The sequence below is a fragment of the Protopterus annectens genome, chromosome 2.part1 (assembly GCF_019279795.1).
Source record: "Protopterus annectens isolate FY-2018-M chromosome 2.part1, PAN1.0, whole genome shotgun sequence".
Taxonomy (NCBI): domain Eukaryota; kingdom Metazoa; phylum Chordata; order Ceratodontiformes; family Protopteridae; genus Protopterus; species Protopterus annectens.
In genome coordinates this window covers 1,988,453,387-1,988,473,578 of record NC_056729.1, presented here as the reverse complement: position 1 = coordinate 1,988,473,578, position 20,192 = coordinate 1,988,453,387, and positions in this window count along the sequence as shown.

Below are 20,192 nucleotides of genomic sequence, written 5' to 3'. Positions count from 1 at the left end.
CATGCCTGGTATAGCTACTGAAGGCTTTGTGGTTGTTATTCTTACATTCCTTGGCTATTTGTCTTTAGAAACCGTCCTTGGATTATTTTATGAGCGATCATTGTTTCTTCCTGATAATGATCAGTGATGCCTTTCCTTTAGTGAAGTTGGATCTATCATGTGCTCGTTTCCTCCTTCTGTTGTCTAGCTTATTTATGGGCAACAACCACCTGCTTGTTGTCCTATTTTTGGAGGAGTGCATCTTGGTTTTATTTGTGATGTCTCATTCCATGCATCCCTGTAGATGCTCATAGGATGCACTTGTAAATGTTTCTGCAGATTGCATACCATTATCGTATAGCAAGAGGTCTTCGGAACGTTCCACTTTGGTCTTGGGAAGTGTGCAGTTTGCTTTTGCAAATGTCTTAACAGTGGTTTCATTGACTGGGTGTGGTGGCGGGATGTGGATGTCCAGTGTGATTACTTAATGATCTGATATTCCCAGCTAGGGGTTTATCTCTGTTGTGGAACACTGGTACCCCATGATCATGTCCAGTATGTTGTCACCTCTAGTGGGCGTGCTGAACAGCTATTCCACGGTGTTAAGAGTTTCTTAACTCTAGGACATATTGGGCAAAGGACATTGTATACGAGTAATTCACCCACTCACTGTTTGGGTAGTTGTAATTTGTAATCTCCTCATATAATGGTGTTTGATAGGACCTTTATATTTGCCATTGTTCTCCAGAATACTGAGTGAGGTTCCTGAGACAAGGTATGTGATCTGTACCAGGCTACAATCTGATGGGCAGCTTTGCCCAATGTTAGTTGCACTTGCATGGTCTCCAAGGCCTCATGCTGTGCCAGTAACCTGAAGGTGTGGATAACCATAAGGTAAATGGCTACACCCCTTCCTTTTGTATTTCACTCGTGGTTTTGGGTCCAAAGGTCAGAGTGATTGTGAGTGCTTTATGTGGATCATATCCAACAGCTCTATGTTTGACATAGCTTTGTATGTTAGGCAGTGAACACCTATGAGTAGGCGATATGCAAGGGAGTACGGATGGAACATTTTACGATGGTCTGTGTATGGCATGTATTTCAGGCCACTAATGCTCTTTGTGAGGTATTGCTGCTGGCTTTCTAATTGTTGTAGTTGTCTTGTGAGGTACATAGCAACAGTGGCGTTGTACTCTTTTATAGTTCTAGTGAGTGGTGAGTAGAGGGGAACAATGTCCTCTTCTATTCTGCATGAGACACATTTTGTGATGAGGTGCACCACAAAAGAGGGTTTCCTGACTACTGTGGGAATGTGCTTATCACAGTTGTATCCACTGTCCACCTGTGACCCAGGGTCTCTTGTCACACTTACAGTGTGAAGTATACTACCACCTATGTTGTAGTTCTTGGCTACATAGTTTTTAACAAAGGTGATGATAATGCATCTTTTGGCATTGAGCTACAGCCCATGGCTTGGACAACAGCCATCTGGCTCAGTGAGGCCCTTTTGTAGGATGTCCACATCTTTAGTGTTTACAATGATGGCTCCTAGTTTGCAGTCCTCTGGAAACTTCAGTAGCCACAGACCTTCTATGTTAATGTTTACTTCAGGGAAGTAGATACTACACAGCCTGGGAAGTTATCTAGTCCCATGGCTGCTGTGATACTGGCTTTGGAGAGTGTTTTTTTTCCTGTGCAGCCATGATGACAGCAACTTTGCAGTCTTCCATTATAGAGATGTGCTCTTTCATGGGTGAGAGGGGGATAAAGTTAACACTGATCCTATCTGCCAGGATGTTGGCAATATCAGTTGGCTCTGTACATTTAGTGCCATTGAGTTGTAACTCAGAACAGATCTGAGTGTAACCATGACATGGACCTGTCTGTTGGGCAAAGATCTCCTTAGTAGACAGTATGCAACAGAGTACAGCTTGGGTTACATTCAGTCTTGTTGCATGGGGTAACTACTTGAGGTCAGTAATCCTCTTGTTAAGGTACTTCACTGGTCTTTCTAGCTGATGAACGTGCCTAGTCAGATTCATCGCAAATGTGTTGTGGTACTCTCTGACAGGTCTGATGACTGCAGAGTAGTGGCAACCTCCTTTGACCTACATGCACAGAACTTGGCAGTTTGTGTGAACACATAGCATGATTTTCCAACCACTTTGTGAATGTGTTTCTGGAAGTAGAGATGACTATCCACATTTGTCCATAGATCCCTTATTATCACATCCGTATTTAGCCTAAGTGTGTGAGCATGCCCAGTATGACCTTTCAGTGTGATGCTGAATGAAATCCACTACATTTGTTGGAGTGTGTCAGCACACACAGTATACACATTTATACTATGTGTATGGTAAATCAAGTTGTATTTTTACAGCAGGGCTCACCTTTGTGTCATAGATCAACAGGGATCATGCTGTGCCTGCAGGGCGTCCATGAGACACTTTGCATAGACTTATCAACATTTCTACATACAGGGGGGACAGCTATTCTTTGTACATTTCTACCCGTGGGCACACCGGATTGTTACTGTGGGTGTACATAGGATGTGGGTTTCACCTGACACTTATACACATTTGCTGTGCTTGCACTGCTATGTACAGGACACCATTACAGTTTTTACTGTTGCCTATCATACTGGCTTGAGGCATACTACTGTACTACAGATCTTAGCGTCCAATGTCACGTATATTAGCTTGTGACTTCATAGCCTACACAACCCATATCACACTGCCTGGCCTGAAGTTCTCTGTCTGCATAGGCGTGTGGGGGAGGTTATCCATTTGCCTCTTTAGGAGCATGATACAGCATTGCTTTGTGTTTGCATTAGTGTACAATTGTCCTGCTGTGTGTGTGCCACTGAAATGCTATCATGGCTTAGTGGTTCAGTACTGTGACTGTAGTACACAGTATCCTGGGTTCAAGCCCTATCACTGCTTTTTATTTTCATGCTGGCCAGACCAGACTGCTTAAGGAACAGTAAAGCGGATATGAGCATGTTTAACTGACTTTGCTCAACTTTCCCTGACCTTGCCCAACATTGCACGAGCAATTTTGTTTACATATACTAGATATTGGTGAAAGCTGCTTAGCACTGCTTTATATTGCTTAAAACATGGCAATCATGCCTCAGGTGGTGCTGCAGGGCTGCCTATGTCGGATGCACATACTACACTCCCTATACATGTTTGGAAACAGGTAGTGTCAAATTAGGCATCCCTTTTATTTTATGTGCGAGTCCAAGAGAGGTATCATTTCCAGGGTTCCTACTGAGCCAGTGTATGTGCTATGTTTTGCCTCTTTGCCAAGGACAAGGCATATTGGGCACACCTCCTTCTGCCTACTGGGGCAGGCTTAGGTTGTTCCTCCTCTGAGTCACGCTGTGCCTGTGCAGGCCTTGGCAATGGTGGGGGGCTGTTTGGCCCTGCCCCATGCTGTTCCTGTTGCAGATGTTTTCACAGGATCATATTGTGTAGCATGGCACACACCATGACATTTTGGGTACATGTAGTTGGTGAGTACTGCAAGGCTCCACCAGATGTGTCCAGGCACTGGAACTGTGACTTGAGCATCCCAAATACACGCTCGATTACATTTTGTATTTGTGCGTGTGCCTCATTATAGAGTTCTTGTTCAGGTGTGTGTGCATTTCTGATGGGTGTCATCAGCCACGGCCCCAGTGCGTATCCAGCATCCCCCACTAGGTGACCGTCAGGGATGTCCCCATTGGCAAATGTCTGGTACAGCTGCGACAGATGCCAGATATGGGAATGGTGGTAGCTTCCAGGGCAGCCAGCACACACATTCAGTATTATGCCCTGGGCATCACACACGACCTGACAGTTGATGGAGTGGAAGCCCTTGCGGTTGATGTCGGCCCTACCCCACTCACCAGCTGGTGCTTTGATGTGTATGTGCATGCAGTCAACTGCACCCACTACCACAGGGTATTCTGCTATTTGCTGGAAGAGACGCATATTGCTGGCCAATACCTTATTGGAATTGGGGAAATATACATGATCACCGACATGTGCTGACATGGCATTCAGGAACTGGTGCAGTACCCTTGATGCTGATGTCTGTGAAATCCCCATCATATCACCAGTTGGTCTCTGGAAGGTACCTGTTGCTAGTATTCTTAGGCCAACACATACCTTGGTTTCCACTGTTATGGGTTCCCCTCTGTTGGTTCTGTGTGTGAGACGTGGCTTGCACAGCTCAACAATTTGCTGCAGGAGCTCTCTGTCCACTCTATAGCGCTCCACTATCTTCAGCTCATGTAGCCCCTGATAGGTTACCCTGGGTCTGTACACTCTTCTCCATTTCCTCACTGTGGGTTGCTCAGCAGCATTTGCAATAGCACCACCCTCAGCATCTTGCACATGTTGTCTTATAACAGCAATGGCAGCCCCTAACATTTTTATGTCTCAGTTTAAGCTTTTTAAGTTTTCACTTCTCTTTGTTGACTGCAGTGTTGCAGTGTTTCTGAGAAAAACATGGGAGAATGTTGTTTGCAGAGTTTTAAGTGCTGGGCTGGGCTAGTGTACTGCCTGTGTATTTGGCTGATTCTGATTGGTTTCACCTGGCAGTTCTGCTAGATCCCCTTGGTTAACTTCCTACTACTTCTTTTCCTTCCTTTTCCCTTTATGTTTCCACAGGGGGCAGCGCCACGCAAACAAGTGCAAACACACACACACAAGTGCACACGCATGCACACAGGCTTACACAAGCTTACACAGGCTTAGGCGGGTGCACATTCATGTATACAGGATTAGACGGCCTTACACAGGCTTACACGGGCGAACACATGCACACACAGGCTTAGATGGGTTTACAAGCGTGCACATGAGTGCACACATGCGCACACAGTGTAAGCAGCTTTGCAAGAAACTTTAGTGATAGCCATGGCGTACACCTTCGGTTTCTGGGTTTCAGTTTAGACAACTGTAGACACACCTCTTCTAGTCCTGAGTAACTCACAGCAAACACATGCCACTCTGCTCCAATAAGCTTACAGTCTTTTTGATACATACCCCTTCATGATGTCACCCATCTTCTACTCTGTTACTCCCCTTATCCTACTCTTACACTCTAGGGACATGGTTCACATAGCAGGAAATATTGGGATTCACTATCCTTATCCTCATTTGCATAAGATTGCCTACTAATGCTTGGTTACATCTCTCAGACTGAGCTTCCCCCTTTAGCAACCACTAGTCAGTAGCCATTTTGTCTTCAGCCTGCCATTCATTTGCATGGCAGATGAATATTTTGAATTAAATCCATATTTGTGGATTTAAAATTTTGATTTTCTGATTTTTAGTGCACTGCACATTTGCGCAGTGCTGAGCTACGCTTAAACATCGGAGATCGAGGAAAAAAAATATTTTTTATTATTTTGCAACACATAAAAATGCCAAATGGCCATATATTTGGCCATTGGCATGCTTCCTCAACTGGATGCATCCTTTATTTGGAGCTGTCATGGCTCCGTTTTGCTATTTGCAGAACGGTACTCAGTTGGCAACCGAGTACATTTCTGCAAATAACACTACTCTTAGTCGGACAGGTTAGGGTTTCCTGGATTGCAAATTTACCTCATTTGCATAGCTTTCAGCAGCAAATGAGGTAATTTGCATAAACTAACACTGTCCGTGCAAGAGTCGTTTTAGCCCTGCCGGCTGTTCCTGGATCACTTGGCAGACATGTTGGCTGGATGGAGTCTTACTCTACTCTTAGACTCCGTGCAAGCCTTCGTGAATCCGGCCCAATATCTGAATACATAAATTGTATAAAAATGGGAAAATGACCACATTTTTTTCACTATGTACTGTTTTTTCATATTAACTAAGCTATTCAAAGTTTCCAGAGATTGCAAAGTGTTGGCAAGTGTGTGCAGTATTACAGTGCAGTTATTTCACAAAGTACAGTCTTTCAAGGAGATTATTGTGCATTTGAATATTATTACAAGTACTTGGCGTGTGTATGCATGTTTGTCCATAATTACAAAGCCAAGATTACATTGTGTTTAAACAATAATTTGTTGGCATGGCAGAAGGATTTGGCAGACCAAGTCCACTTGTATTTGATAACAATATTGCAGAAAACTGGAAAGTGTTTGAACAGGAGTATGATATTTTCATACAGACTGATTTTTCTGACAAAGACGCATGTACAAATGCATTTATTCTGCTTAATTTAGCTGATTCAGAAACCATTGAAAGACAGCATCCATTTGCGTATACACCTGCTGGGGAGGGGGAAGACCACCATATTGTGGTACCTCCTGACATGCAGGAAGAACCTGAGTGCTTAAAACATAAATTTAAAAAAATGTGTAACCCCCAAACAAATGTTACAATGGAAAGGCACTTATTTTACACAAGAGATCAAAAGCCTGGTGAAACTTTTGCAGCATATGTAACAGACTTGAGAAATAAGGCTAAAATGTGCAGCTTGGGTGATCTGAGAGATGAGCTGATAAAAGACAGGCTTGTGTGTGGTATTAATAATGACACAGTGAGAAAGATTTTGCTTTGAGACAGTGATTTAACATTAAAAAAGCCATTGAGATTTGTCAGATATATGAGCTTACAGAAAGGCACACAAATATGCTTACAAATGAGAAAAGCATGCACGTGGTTGCTTCTAGTGCCAATGTAGATAGTATGAAGCACAATGTTAAAAGATACAGGCCTAAGGGCACAGTTCCTATGAAACCCAGAGTAGTTTCAGTAAAGCCCAGGGTACATGCAGCAAAGCACAAGGGTGACTCAGCAAAACCTGTAGCTAGCCTCATAGTCAACTGTCATAATTGTGGAGGTAACCATGAGCCCAAATGAGAAAAGTGCTTAGTTTTGGTCAGCAGTGCCACAAATTTAAAAAGTGGAATCAATTCATAAAGTTCTGTAAATCAAAAGGGGCGCATTCTTTTATTAAAAGAGAGCATTCAAAGATGCAAGTTGATCAATTAGAAAGCTGCAACCCTACTTTTTATGTTGATGTTGAGTCTGTGCTTGGTGAAATAGTCAATGGTGTAGATTTGTGGGCAAAAAGTTAAATCATTTGTACTGTTTGGATTAATGGAAGACCTGTAGATCTCAAAGTAACTACTGGTTCAAAGTGCAATGTTATGTCAGCAGAGACGTTTGCTAGAGTAAAAGCTGAAGAAAAACCTGATTTGACAAAGTATGCGAAGCTTGCTGCTTATGGCAGTGAAAAAATTCAAACCAAAGGCTCAGTAGTGCTTTCATGTTACTCTGCTGGGAACAGCTATGACATGCAGTTTTATGTATTCAAGACACATGTGCAGTCATTGATGGGCTTCAAAGATAGTTTGAGAATGGGACTGATTGTACTTAATGAAGAGATTTGCAATGTAAGCTTGAATGAGAACAGCTCAAATTTCCCCCAAGTTATTTTTTTCTTACTTTGTGGACATTTTTGCAGTCAAACTAGGCAAACTTCCAGTTGTGTACTTCATGAAGTTAGACCCAGAAATAAGCCCAGTCATCAGACCAGCACAGAAAGTTCCAGTAGTCAGAAAAGAGTCAAAGATGAGTTAGACAGAATGGTGCAGCTAGGAGTAATTCGTCCAGTAGAAGAGCCAACTGAATGGATATCTTCCATGGTAGTGGCTCATAAGAAAAGCTCAGATGCTATCAAAATATGTATTGATCCAAGAGACTTGAACAAAGCATTAAGAAGGCCTCGTCATCCTATGTGCATAATCAAGGAAGTTGATGACCTCATGCCAAATCCACTGCATTTTCTGTCTTAGATGTGAAAAGTTAATTTTGGCAAAATTTGCTTGATCGAAAATCTTCATTGCTAATCACATTCAGTATGCCATTTGGAAGATACAGTTTTTGAGAATAAATTATGCCAGTGAAGTCTTTCAGCATGCGATGGAACAATTTCTTTTGGCTATCCATGTGCTATTATAGTAGATGATATTCTAGTAGGAGGCAATGGTGAAGTTGAACATGATAGAAACCTCAAGAAAGTTCTGGAAAGAGCCTGTGAAGTGTATCTTAAGCTCAGTCTTCAGAAATGTAAATTCAGGCTACGGGAAGTTACTTATGTGGGTCATTTGTTTGCCAGTTCAGGCTTATGACCAGAGCCTTCCAAGCAAACAGCTATTCTCGAGATGCCAGCTCCAGCCTTATAATGTTTTCTTGGCATGGTCAGCTATTTAGGCAAGTTCATTCCAGACCTGAGTCAACTTTCAGCACTGCTCATAGAACTGACATTCAAAGATATAACCTGGTCCTGGTCAGAAAAATACCAAAGAGTATTTGATGTCTTGAAACAGAAAATTGCCAGTACACCTACTTTAAGACATTATGATGTTCACAAACCAGTAACTCTTTCCTAAGATGCTTCAAAGTTTGGTCTTGGTGCAGTCAATCTTCAAGAGGGCAGACCAATAGCCTATGCATCGAGAACTCTTACCCAAACCAAGATGCAGTATGCCCAGATTGAGAAAGAACTCTTGGGAATTGTGTTTGCATGTTCAAAGTTTCATGATTATATTTATGGCCAACCTATCCAGCTAGAAACTGACCACCAATCTCTAGTCACTATTATGAGAAAACCTATGTACACAGCTCCTGTGAGATTGCAATGCATGATGCTCAAATTGCAAAAGTACAATTTCAGTCTTGCTTACACAAAATCCAAACTTCTTTATCTTGCTGATATCTTATCTCGATCACCCAGGGAAACCACAGAACAGCATGAGAATGAGAAACCAGATTTTGAAGTCATGAAAGTGAAAACTTTGTCTTCCACACACCACGATGAGCTTAGAACTCACACAGCATCAGATCCAGTTCTCCAAAAGCTCAACCTCTTCATTAGTTGAGGATGGCCTTCAAAACAATCTTGTTTACCACTAGATATTCAGCAATATTTCCCTACAGGGATGAGATTTTTTTCAGACAATGGTATCATCATGAAAGGTCCAAAAGTGAGTGTTCCAAAATCTTTGCAACAAGAGTATAAGATCTTGCATCATGACCACCCAGGAACTGACTCTAACAAAAGCAGGTCAAGAGGACTTGTATTTTGGCCTTCTATGTCAAAGGATATTGAGAAGGAGATTTCTTCTTGTTCTGTATGTAATAGTACAAAGCTGCATCAACAGAAAGAACCACTTCAGTTAAGTCAGATTCCTGAACTACCTTGGTCAACAGTAACCAAAGATATCTTCGAGTGGAATGATCAACATTACTTGGTGCTAGTAGACTCTTATTCAGATTGGTTTGAGATTGACCTTCATCCTAACCTAACTTCCAGTACAGTCATTACTAAGTTGAAGAGACATTTTTCTGTCCGTGGTCGTCCACACAGAGTTATTTTTGACAATGGTGCACAGAGTTTATAAGTCAGCAGTTCAAGAAATTTGCTGAAACGTGGGACTTTGTTCATATTATAAGTAGTCCTGAATACCTGCAGTCAAATGGCTTGGCTGAAAGTGCAGTTCAAAGTGCAAAACAGCTGTTAGAGAGATCCAAATGTGACATTCCTCGTGATAATCATCTTGGCTCACCTGCCCAGAGACTTATGTTGAGACAAACCAAAACCACATTACCAATCAGTAGCAATTCATTGGTTCTATGTGCTAAGAACAACAAGGCAGTAAAAGCACAACTCTTGACAAAGCATTTGTCCCAGAAGCCCTATTATGATAAGACTAGCAAATCACTCAATCTGTTAAAAGACGGGGAGATAGTGAGGATGCAGACAAAACTTTTCGATTGGATTGGATTTATGAAATGTTTATGTCAAGAGCCCAGATCGTACATCATGGAATCACAAGGAAAGGAATTTAGGTGGAATCAGAAGCATTTATCACTGGCGCCCGAGCCAGTGCTACAGCATCTTGCCTGTAATTAAGACTCTTAATTCTCAGAGTGACTTGTCCAATGTTCCTGTCCCAGAGGACATACTGTCAACTATCCCTGTTCCAGAGAATATCCCTGAGAGTCCTTAACCAGAACATTGCCCAGTGACTGTCCCTGTTGCTAATCCCAGTCTTAACTATTACATTACAAGATCAGGTTGCATTTCCAGACCTAGTTCCATATACACAGCAACCTGAGCATGACTGTTCTTTTGTTTATTATTATCTGCATAATTTGCATGCCTATTCAAATGTCATTGTGAATGTGAGTTAGCGCAGTCAAGAGGGAGGATGTAGATCAGAGTGTGTGATGTACCTTTAAGAAGCATTCTAGTCAGTGAGCATGTGCAAGCAAGAGTGCCATTTTGAGTGAGCAGCCAGAGTGAAAGCATGCATGTTTGTAGTAGTCAGTCAGTCAGTTAGTTTATTTATGTTTAATGTTCCTGCCATCCATCCTGATGTGTTTGTATGTAATAAACTACTTAACACCCAAGCCTCATCGTCTTATTCAGATACACAAATAAGCGACACCACCCACTAGCCCATCCTTATTAGACCTCTTCTACTGTCCATCTACTTTACCTGGTCCTTCCTGTCCTCTTCCTGTTCTGATCACATTGATTTACCTTGCAATATGGACAAACAATTTCTCACAGTTTCTCCAGCCAGCTTGGTCAACATGGACATCTTGAGGTGGTGTAACAATTGCCTCATGTACACTAACAACTCTCTTATTCTAGTTCACACAAATTCAATATGTGACGATGCATCTATATTAAGAACCTAGAATCCATGATCTCCCTCTCATCAGTCAGTGCATCTGACACTGAGCAGGTTGTCAGCATGCACACCTCACCTTCTTCACTATCTCCTTCATCCCCCCCCAAACCCGCAACACACATGCCACCTCCCAAACACAAGCATGCTTCACATAATACATCCTCTGCAAAACACAGTACACATAATAGCTCAGTCATCAGTGTCTCATCAGATAAGCCCCTAAGGTAAAACACAAAACCAAATATCTTAGTCATAGGCAACTCCATTGTCAGACATAAAGATGCCCCACTCATCAGGCTGGATAAGGAAAAGATCACGGTCATCTGCCTGTCAGGTGCCAGGATCCACCACATCACACATTCACTCAAGTCTTTCAACAGCAGGTAATGTTATGACTCAATCATAGTCCATGTTGGTGTGAATGACTTGAGATGTCCCTCACTGGACTACATGAAAAGAGACATGCCTTAGCTCTCTGATTATGTGTCCTAGAGAGGTATGTCCCTAGCCTTAAGCAGCATTTTACTTTTACCTAGGATGATGCTTCATTAAAAACAAAAAATTATTGACTTCAATAATTGGCTTAGTTTCTGGTGTCATTCTAAGGGGATCCAGTACCTGTCAGCCTGGGATGACATGATCGACAGATCTCGGTATTTTGCTAGAGATGGTCTTCATCTGTCACCTCTGGGATTTTGTTTACTGGCTAAGGCTCTTGCCGCCCCCATTATACCTTTTTTTTCTATAAGGCCATGTGGATCTTATCAACAAAGACATAGGTAATCTACAAACACTCGACCCTACCAAGTTGAGCTTCATGAAAGAGAGATTGTGCCTGTTAAACTTTGTGGACTTCTTTGAGACAGTTACCAAAGCCCTTGATGAAGGTAAAACTGTGCATATAACCTACATAGACTTAGCCAAGGCCTTTGACACCATCCCCCACTAAGGCATTATTGATAAACTCATCCAGCTGGGTATCAACCCATATATTGTGAGGTGGGCGGCAAACTGGCTCAACAATAGAACTCATACAGTCAAAATAGGAAGCTCTACCTCCTCCAGCAGACCAGTAAACAGTGGTGTAACACAGGGATCTGTTCTGGGGCCCCAACTTTTTGGAATGCACTTCTGTGAAGTAAACTAAAGGTCTGTGGTTAACAAAGTTCGCTCACTCTCCTACTGATGTCAATTTCCTCCAAGTAGGACTTACACAGACTAATGATTAGTTCCAAAGTCATGGACGTACACTCAACGCAAAAAATGCATTATCATCCTCTTCAGCAAGGGTGATATTCCTGCAAACCATTCCATAAATAACAATACCTTAAGCACGCAGTCACTGGTGAAAGACCTAGGCATCCAGGTTGATAACAACCTTACCTTTGATCACCATGTCTCCGCGGTAGTTAGAAGGGTATTCTGTGTTGCTCACCTCATAAGTAAGGGCATTGCCTTCAGAAAAAGGAGGTTATAGCCCCCTGTACTTTTCCTTTATCAGGCCATTACTAGAGTATAATGCTCCCTTTGCTATGTACCTCTCTAAGCATCTGCAGCAATTGGAGAGACCGCAAAGTTTTCTTACAAAGACAATTAAAGGTTTCCAGCACATATCATATGCAGCCAGACTGAAGTCACTGTCTCTTTACTCTGTGTCATACAGACTTCTCAGAGGCAACCTGTGCCTTGCATATAAGGCAATATCCAATCCAGCCTTAATGGAAATGCTACACATTTGCAAGTAAAACAGTGCACATGTCACATGCTCAGGGGACCTTAACCTGATATGTGACATCAATAGCACTTGCTGGAGGGACAGATTTATCTCACAGAGGTTACCTCATCTCTGGAACTGATTTCCAATCCATGTTAAGCACAGCCCTCTTTGACCCTATTTAACCATAATTTGGACAATTGGATGGGAAACCATAAATTTGCCCCAGGGGTTCTACCTGTGTCCCTCTTAGATATGGGTAATAAGTGCTGATTTATTGTCTACCCATAACAGACATTCTTGGCAACAAGGGTTAACTTGGCTAGGTTTAGGTTCATAGGTGGGTACTAGGCTATCTGCCTGAAGGCATTTATAAGCTTAGCTAGAATGTGTTGGCTTTCGCCGTCCCCTTAAATTAGTTCCCTGTGCCTCTGTCCAGCAGAGCCACTGAAGTGATCCCTGAGGTAAACTTTCTGTTTCCCATCCACTCGTCAAGGTTTCTTTTGAAGAGTGTTAGCAAGGAGCTCTGCCTAATGTAGATTGGGATCTTGTTCCAAAGCATGGGAAGTCTCTGGGACAGGAATCTATCCCTCCAGCATGTCCTATTTATTGTTGTGGTGAGGTTTAGATCTCTAGACCATGTGGCTCTAGGGGATAAGGTTTTCTTTAGGTGGAGCATGTTCATGAATTCTGGGTTGGACATGGCCTTGTATGTCAGGCAGAGATCACCTCTGAGTAGGTGGTATGCAACCGAGTACAACTGGAGTTTCTTCAGTCAAGCTGCATAGGGCATCTGTTTGTGGCAATTGATCCTCTTGGTGAGGTACTTCTGTGGTCTTTCCAGCTGTTGCAGGTGTCTTGTAATGTACATCCCAAATGGGGCATTGTACTCCAAGATGGGTCTGATGAGTGATGAGTAGAGGGGCACAATGACCTCTTTTGATCTGGATGCAAACCCTTTTGTGATTAGGTGGGCCATGTAGAAGGATTTTCTAGCCACTTTGGCAATGTGATTATCAAAGGTGAGATTACTATCTACTTGGGTCCCTAGATCCCTTATTACGTTTTCCGTATTTAGAGGACTGCCACCTATGTGGTAGTTTGTGGGTACTTTGTTTTTTTCCAAAGGGGATGACTATGCACTTTTTGGCATTTAGCTTGAGGCCATAATTTTGACACCAGGTATCTGTCTCAGTGAGACACTTTTGGAGGATGTCTGTGTCAGCCGGAGAGTCAATTATAGCCCCTAGTTTGCAGTCATCTGCAAACTTGGTCAGTCATAGTCCTCCTGTGCTTGCCTGTACCTCTGAGAAGTATATGCCGAACAGGAGGCGTCCTAGGACTGAGCCCTGGGGAACACCACTTGTAACTGGTTTAGAGACAGACCTAGCACCCGCAACTGTCACCATGTGGGTTCTGTCCGTGAGCCAGTTGGCAACCTATCTTGTGACATAGGAGTTTATGTTCGGGCTGGTGAGCTTGTCTATAATACCAGAATGGGGAATGGTGTTGAAGGCCTTAGCGAGGTCTAGGTAGGCTGTGTGTACCACCTTTCACTCATCTATAGCCTTGGTAACTGTCTCAAAAAAGTCCACCAGGTTTAGGAGGCATGATCTGCCCTTAGCAAAGCCAAACTGGGTAGGGTCCAGTGTTTGGAGGTTCCCAATGTCTCTGTTAATGAGTTCCATGATGATGCGCTCCATAGCCTTGCAGACCAAGCTAGTCAGGCTTATAGGGTGATAGTTCCTGGGGTCTGTTGTGGCTCCACCTTTGTGGAGTGGAATAAGTTTTGCTGTGCGCCACTCTATGGGTATGTAGCCTGTGGAGAGGCTAAGTTTGAACAGTGTGCTTAGGTGAGGGGTTAGTTTGTCTTTGAGCTCATGTAGGATGCAGCCTGGGACACCGTCCGGTCCTATTGATGCTGAGTTTTTGGCTTTGGAGAGGGCTGTTTTAACCTGAGTGTCTGTGATTTCAGGGTCTCTACATTCTTCTGGTATGGTTATGGGCCCTTTTGGGGGTGAGAGGGGGGTGAAGTTTGTGCCGAACCTGTCTGCCAGGATGTTGGCGATATCAGTCGGTTCAGTGTATTAAAGTTTGTCAGGGCAATTAGCCTAGTAACCTCCCATGATCCTATGAGCAAAGGTCCCAGCACACAGCCCTGAAGAGGTGAACTCATCATCCTCACACTCTCAGAGGATGTACATCCTGGGTCCTGTCTCTAACCCATTTGGCTATCCACTTAACCCAATATGGGTCAATTTGGAGCTCTTTCAACCTGCTTATTTTATTTGTGTGTGGTATGGTATCAAAAGCCTTGCCTAGGTCAAGGTTTGCTATGTAAACAGTTTGTTCAGAATACACAACTTGAGTAACTCTCCCAAAGAAGTTTATCAGATGCATTAGGCAAAATGTTCCCTTGACAAAGCTGAACTGCTATGGGATCAAGTCTTGAGAAGATTTTTGATATCACAGTTAATTAGGTCAGTTATGATATGATATGTTCTATTGCTATGCATTATAAGATTTGTTGTACTGATGGGTCTATAATTCCCCAGGGTCTGTGGTGAGACACCCCATTTGGAGCTCCAATAAAGAAGCTATGCTCCACTCCTATGTGCCAAAGCCAGATGCTAGGCTCAGGTTGAAGAGTTTCGAGAGAGAGTCTGCCAATACATGCTTAATGCTATTAATTAGTCAGCCAGAAATATTTAACTATACCATGAAATTAGAATCGGTTCTCCCACATAACAACAAACATGACATACAGCAGGTTGTCAGAACACATACCTTACTTCTCACACAAGAAAAGGTCAAGACACATTAACCCACATATGTGGAGGTACTTGCTAAGAGCCTACCAAAATACCAGAGACCTCCAAAGCACAAACAACATACACATACTGGTACATTAACAGAATCCACCACCACACATAACAGCACACATAGTGTCTCAATAATTACACCCCTAAAGCAAACACCTCAAAACCAAATGTTCTGGTTATAGGTGACTCAATAGTGAAAAAACATAGATGCCCCTTGTGATGATGTGAGGTATTGCCATCTGTTCCAGGGAGAATAGGGCACTGCATATGTAACATATGCCAGCATAGTTAGCTGAAATTTTGTAAATAATTTTGTGTCATTTAACTACCACACTGACTTGTGCAGATGCTTGTGTAAAAAATGTATCAACAATGTTATTATAATTGATTAAATGTATATATTTAAACAAATAATTCTGGAAGGGAAGAGTGGAAGTTTTTGAAATTGTTTTATAGGGTTCAAATACTGCAACAGATGTTAGCAAAGCTCTGAGTGTGTATTGTACCAGAGTCAGGTGATCAAATGTGATGTCATTGTATAACCAGCACTGAGATTATGGAACTCTCAAAGCTGTTTGTTTTGTTTTGTTTTCTTTGGAACCTGATATAAAACATCTATGACAGTTATTACAGTCAGTCCAGGTAGTCCAGTTCAGTTTACTTCGAAGTTCATCACCTTGCCTTTTGGAAGTAAGCATCTCAGCATCATCTAATATTGCCTTGCTGTATTAATTAAGTCAGCTATGGAATGGTTATGCTTTAGACAGTCAGGAAATACAATGAGTTTAGTTAAGTATTGTTTTTCTGCATATGTTTGAATATGTCCAACTATGTTATTTTTATTTCTCCTGTGAGTGAAACTCTGGTGTTTATTTTACTTAGATATTTGGTATTATCACGTTTTCTATTTTATTATTATTTTCTTATCCGTTATGTCCTGTTCTTAAGGTGTCTCTATTGCTACATTAAAATACTAAAGCTTTAGGATCTTATTTGCCCTTGCAAACTGTTTTAACATGATATTTGAACTGCAAGCCTCTTTATTTTACATGATACCTAGGCCTGCATGCATACCTTGGTGAAGTGCCAGTATTTTCTTATTGCTAGAGTGAATAAATTTAACTAAGCCTTATCTAAACATTTATATTAGTATCTTGTTTTTTACAGTTTCTATGAAGAACTGATTGAAATACCTAACCTATCTGTCGACTATAGCTACCTGTTCTGCCTCAATGCTTTATTAATACCCTGTTATCTTGCCTCCCATCCTCCTAGCTTCCTATCCTGTACCCTGCAATAAGGGACCTGCCTGAATTCTAAGGATTCCCTCATCTACCTCCAGTCTGCCAACTTGGACCTTCCTTTCTGCTGCCCCAGTATTTTTCACCTCTATAACAGTATTTGGCAAAGTATGTAAGATCATTGTTCCTTGCTGGAAACAAATTTGTGCTTGTTTTGTATAACCCTATTACCCCGAGTCAGGAAAGCCAGCAACCAGCCTTCTCCCTAGGATCATTATTATCTTTATACTGCTTTCCTGCGGTTTAATTTAACCACCCCTACTAGCTACACTTCTGCACTTTGTCACCTGTTGTTATACTAACTCTGACCACTAGGTGGCAGCCTAACCTAGCCCAGACCCTTACTCTCCTTTCATTTTTTTCTAGTTTTGGCTCGCCACTTTCTCTCCTTTTCTCTTCCCTTGCCCTACTGCCTAGTGTCGCCCCTAATCGCTCTCTTGCTGCTCCTTCTCTGCACTCTTCTCATCCCCTACCCTCTTCTGACTATTAATTTCCATACTCTGCCCTCCTCACTACCCTTAGTCTTCCATCTTACCTGCTCCACTGTAACCTACTTACCTGCTCCACCTGCTCTCTCTGGGTTGGTACTGTTTACTGATTGTCTCCTGCTCTACTTGCTCTAACCCACTCCATTCGCCCTGCGGGCTCACTCCGCTCCCCTACCCTACCCCCAATTTCCACCCACCCCCAGTGGTCCTAACCTTATACTTGCTCAGCCACACCTCCACCCTATTCACGTCCTATCATATTTGCTGCCTCATTCACACTATACAATACTCCACTCCTATCTTAGTGCCACATCCCACTCCCTACCAACCTAGTACTACTAATTATCAATCTTCCTAAGCTTAACAAACTCAATATGACCTTCACTTGTAAGCTACTTTACTTACCACTACTCCTGAATATCCTTCTTATATACTATACCCTTACTTCCTACGAATACCATACCCTTAGCAGATCTCCTAGTTTAGCTAAACACACAAACTATGTCCTTCCTCTATCTGAACAAACCTATATCAGCCTCCTGTCATCCTGCCCTTACCTTCCCCCTCACTATCACAGAGTACTCCACAACACGTATCACACAACTAGAAAGCTCTACCTAATACCCTCTAAAAACTCAAAAATATTTCCACTTCCACAAACGCTCCTACTGTTATACAGGGACATTCACCCCAACCCTGGCCCTGAAAATGCCCTTTCCCACACCCTCTCAGACCAAACTACTGACAATCTAAGATCACCTTTCTCTTCCTTTCAGTGCCCTTTCAATAGCACACCTAAATATTCGTAGCATTAATAATAAAATCACACAGCTCCATGCCTTAATTGACCTCTACTCATTTGATATCCTCTGTCTTACTGAAACCTGGCTTAAACCAGGTAACAAGGACAATTAAATTATTCCTCCTGGCTACAGCATTTTAAAGCAAGATCGTCTAAACAAAAAGGGTGGGGGAGTTGCTATACTTTATAAATCTGAACTGCAGGTGGCCTCAACTGACTCCCTGCCTCCTTCCCCTGCCAATGCTGAAATATTCTGTAGCAAATTCCAAGTAAATAAAAACAAAACCATATACATAATATGCTCCTATATCCCTCCAGGCAATAACTTAAATACACTTGAAAACATCCTTAGCTGGCTCTCCACTACCTTTCTTCAGGAAACCATAATCCTAGGGGACTTCAATATTGATTGGAACTCCTGCATATCCCCCAAACCCAACTATCACATATACCTCTTTACTGTTCAACAAACCATAAACTCCCCAACTAGGATTCACAAATCCACCAATAAACAGGCCATCTTGGATTGGATATTGGTCAACAATAATCCCCTCTCATATAAAACTGGAATACTCCCTGACAATATCAGTGACCATCTTCTCACCTATATCACTAAACAAAAAAATAATAATCACAAACAGGCTAGCTATCATACTATACGTAACAAAAAAAACTTCATCCTTCAAAACTTCCTTGAACTCAAAGGATGTAACTGGTCAGCTTTAAAACACCTTCCACTTGATGAGGCAGTTACCCATTTCAATAACACATTCCTCCAAATTCTTGAGTGACACGCCCCCTCTCGCTTAATTAAAACAGGATCCAAAGCTGCTCCTTGGCTTTCTAAAGAAACCAAGCAAACTATACTATTAAGGAATAAACTATGGACAAAATGGAGAACTTCTAAAAACCCAACTGAGCATCAAAACTTCAAATACCTTAGAAATACTACAAAAAAACTCACCCTTTTTGATAAAAAACATTTTTACCTCCAATATCAAGAAAATCAAAATCATAACCCCAAAAAATTCTGGTCAGGAATCAATAAACTGCTCCATCCATGGAATTCCAAAACACCTACTCCAGCTAACTTAGCTCAGACCCCACCTAACATAATAGCCAATACATTCAACAACTTCTTTTCTGAAACAGTCACCTCTCTAGCAAAGACCATGGTTCCCCCCACATCCCTTCAATATACCTCTCCTCATAACAACACCCCCACTCTAAAATTTAGTACAGTCTCCACAACCTATATTCGTAAGCTACTTTCAAAACTTAAACCATGTACTCCTTCAGCCGACCAACTACCAGCTGAATATTTGCAGCTAGCAGCAGAAGTGTTAGCATGCCCAGTCTCCATCTTAATTAACAGAACAATAACCAAATCTACTATTCCTTCTGCCTGGAAAGTCTCCCATGTCATTCTACTGCATAAAGGAGGAAACACTAATGAACTTTCTAATTTCCGTCCTATAGCCTTACTATCACCACTATCTAAAATTATGGAACGTTGTATACACCACCAACTATTAAATCATCTTCTACACAATAACCTACTGGCAGACTCACAGCATGGTTTTAGACCTTTCCATAGCACTTCCACTGCTCTTCTCTCCTTTACAGACTCTATCAACAAAAATCGCAATAACAACCATTTCTCCTCTGCTTTATTTCTCGACCTCTCTAAATCCTTTGATATGGTGAACCATCACCTTCTGCTTGACACTTTGAAATCTCTTTCCCTTGACTCTTTGGCATTGCGCTGGTTTAACTCTTATTTGAAAGACAGAAAACAAGCAGTCCTTTTGGACAGTCATTTATCCTCTCAACTCCCAGTCACTATCGGGGTCCCCCAAGGGTCCATCTTAGGTCCCCTTCTCTTCTCCATATTTATAAATAACCTGTCTACTTCACTCCCAACATCCTCATGCATTCAGAATGCAGATGATTCAACACTCATCTGTTCTGTTGTATCTCCAGCTGAACTTCATTCTTCCACCCAAAAAGTCTTTACAGCAGCAGAAAACTGGTTCCGACATATCTGTCTCCTCCTTAATCACAAAAAAAAATTATTACTTTTTTCTCCAACCCTCAAATCTGCCCCCTCCTCCTTTTCTATTGTCTCTGACAATGGCACTGTCATTACACCTGATTGTTCCACTAAACTACTAGGTTTTACAATAGATAATCAACTAAACTTTGATTCCCACATTGACCTAACCATCAAAGCTGTCAATAAAAAGATAGGTGCCCTCTATAGACTTAAGCCCTTTATTACACCAACTACCAGGGTGTCTCTAGCACAAACACATCTCATCTCTACATTATTGTATGCCTCTACATCCTTTATCAACCTATCAAAATCTAACCTTCAGAAACTTGCCATATCCTAC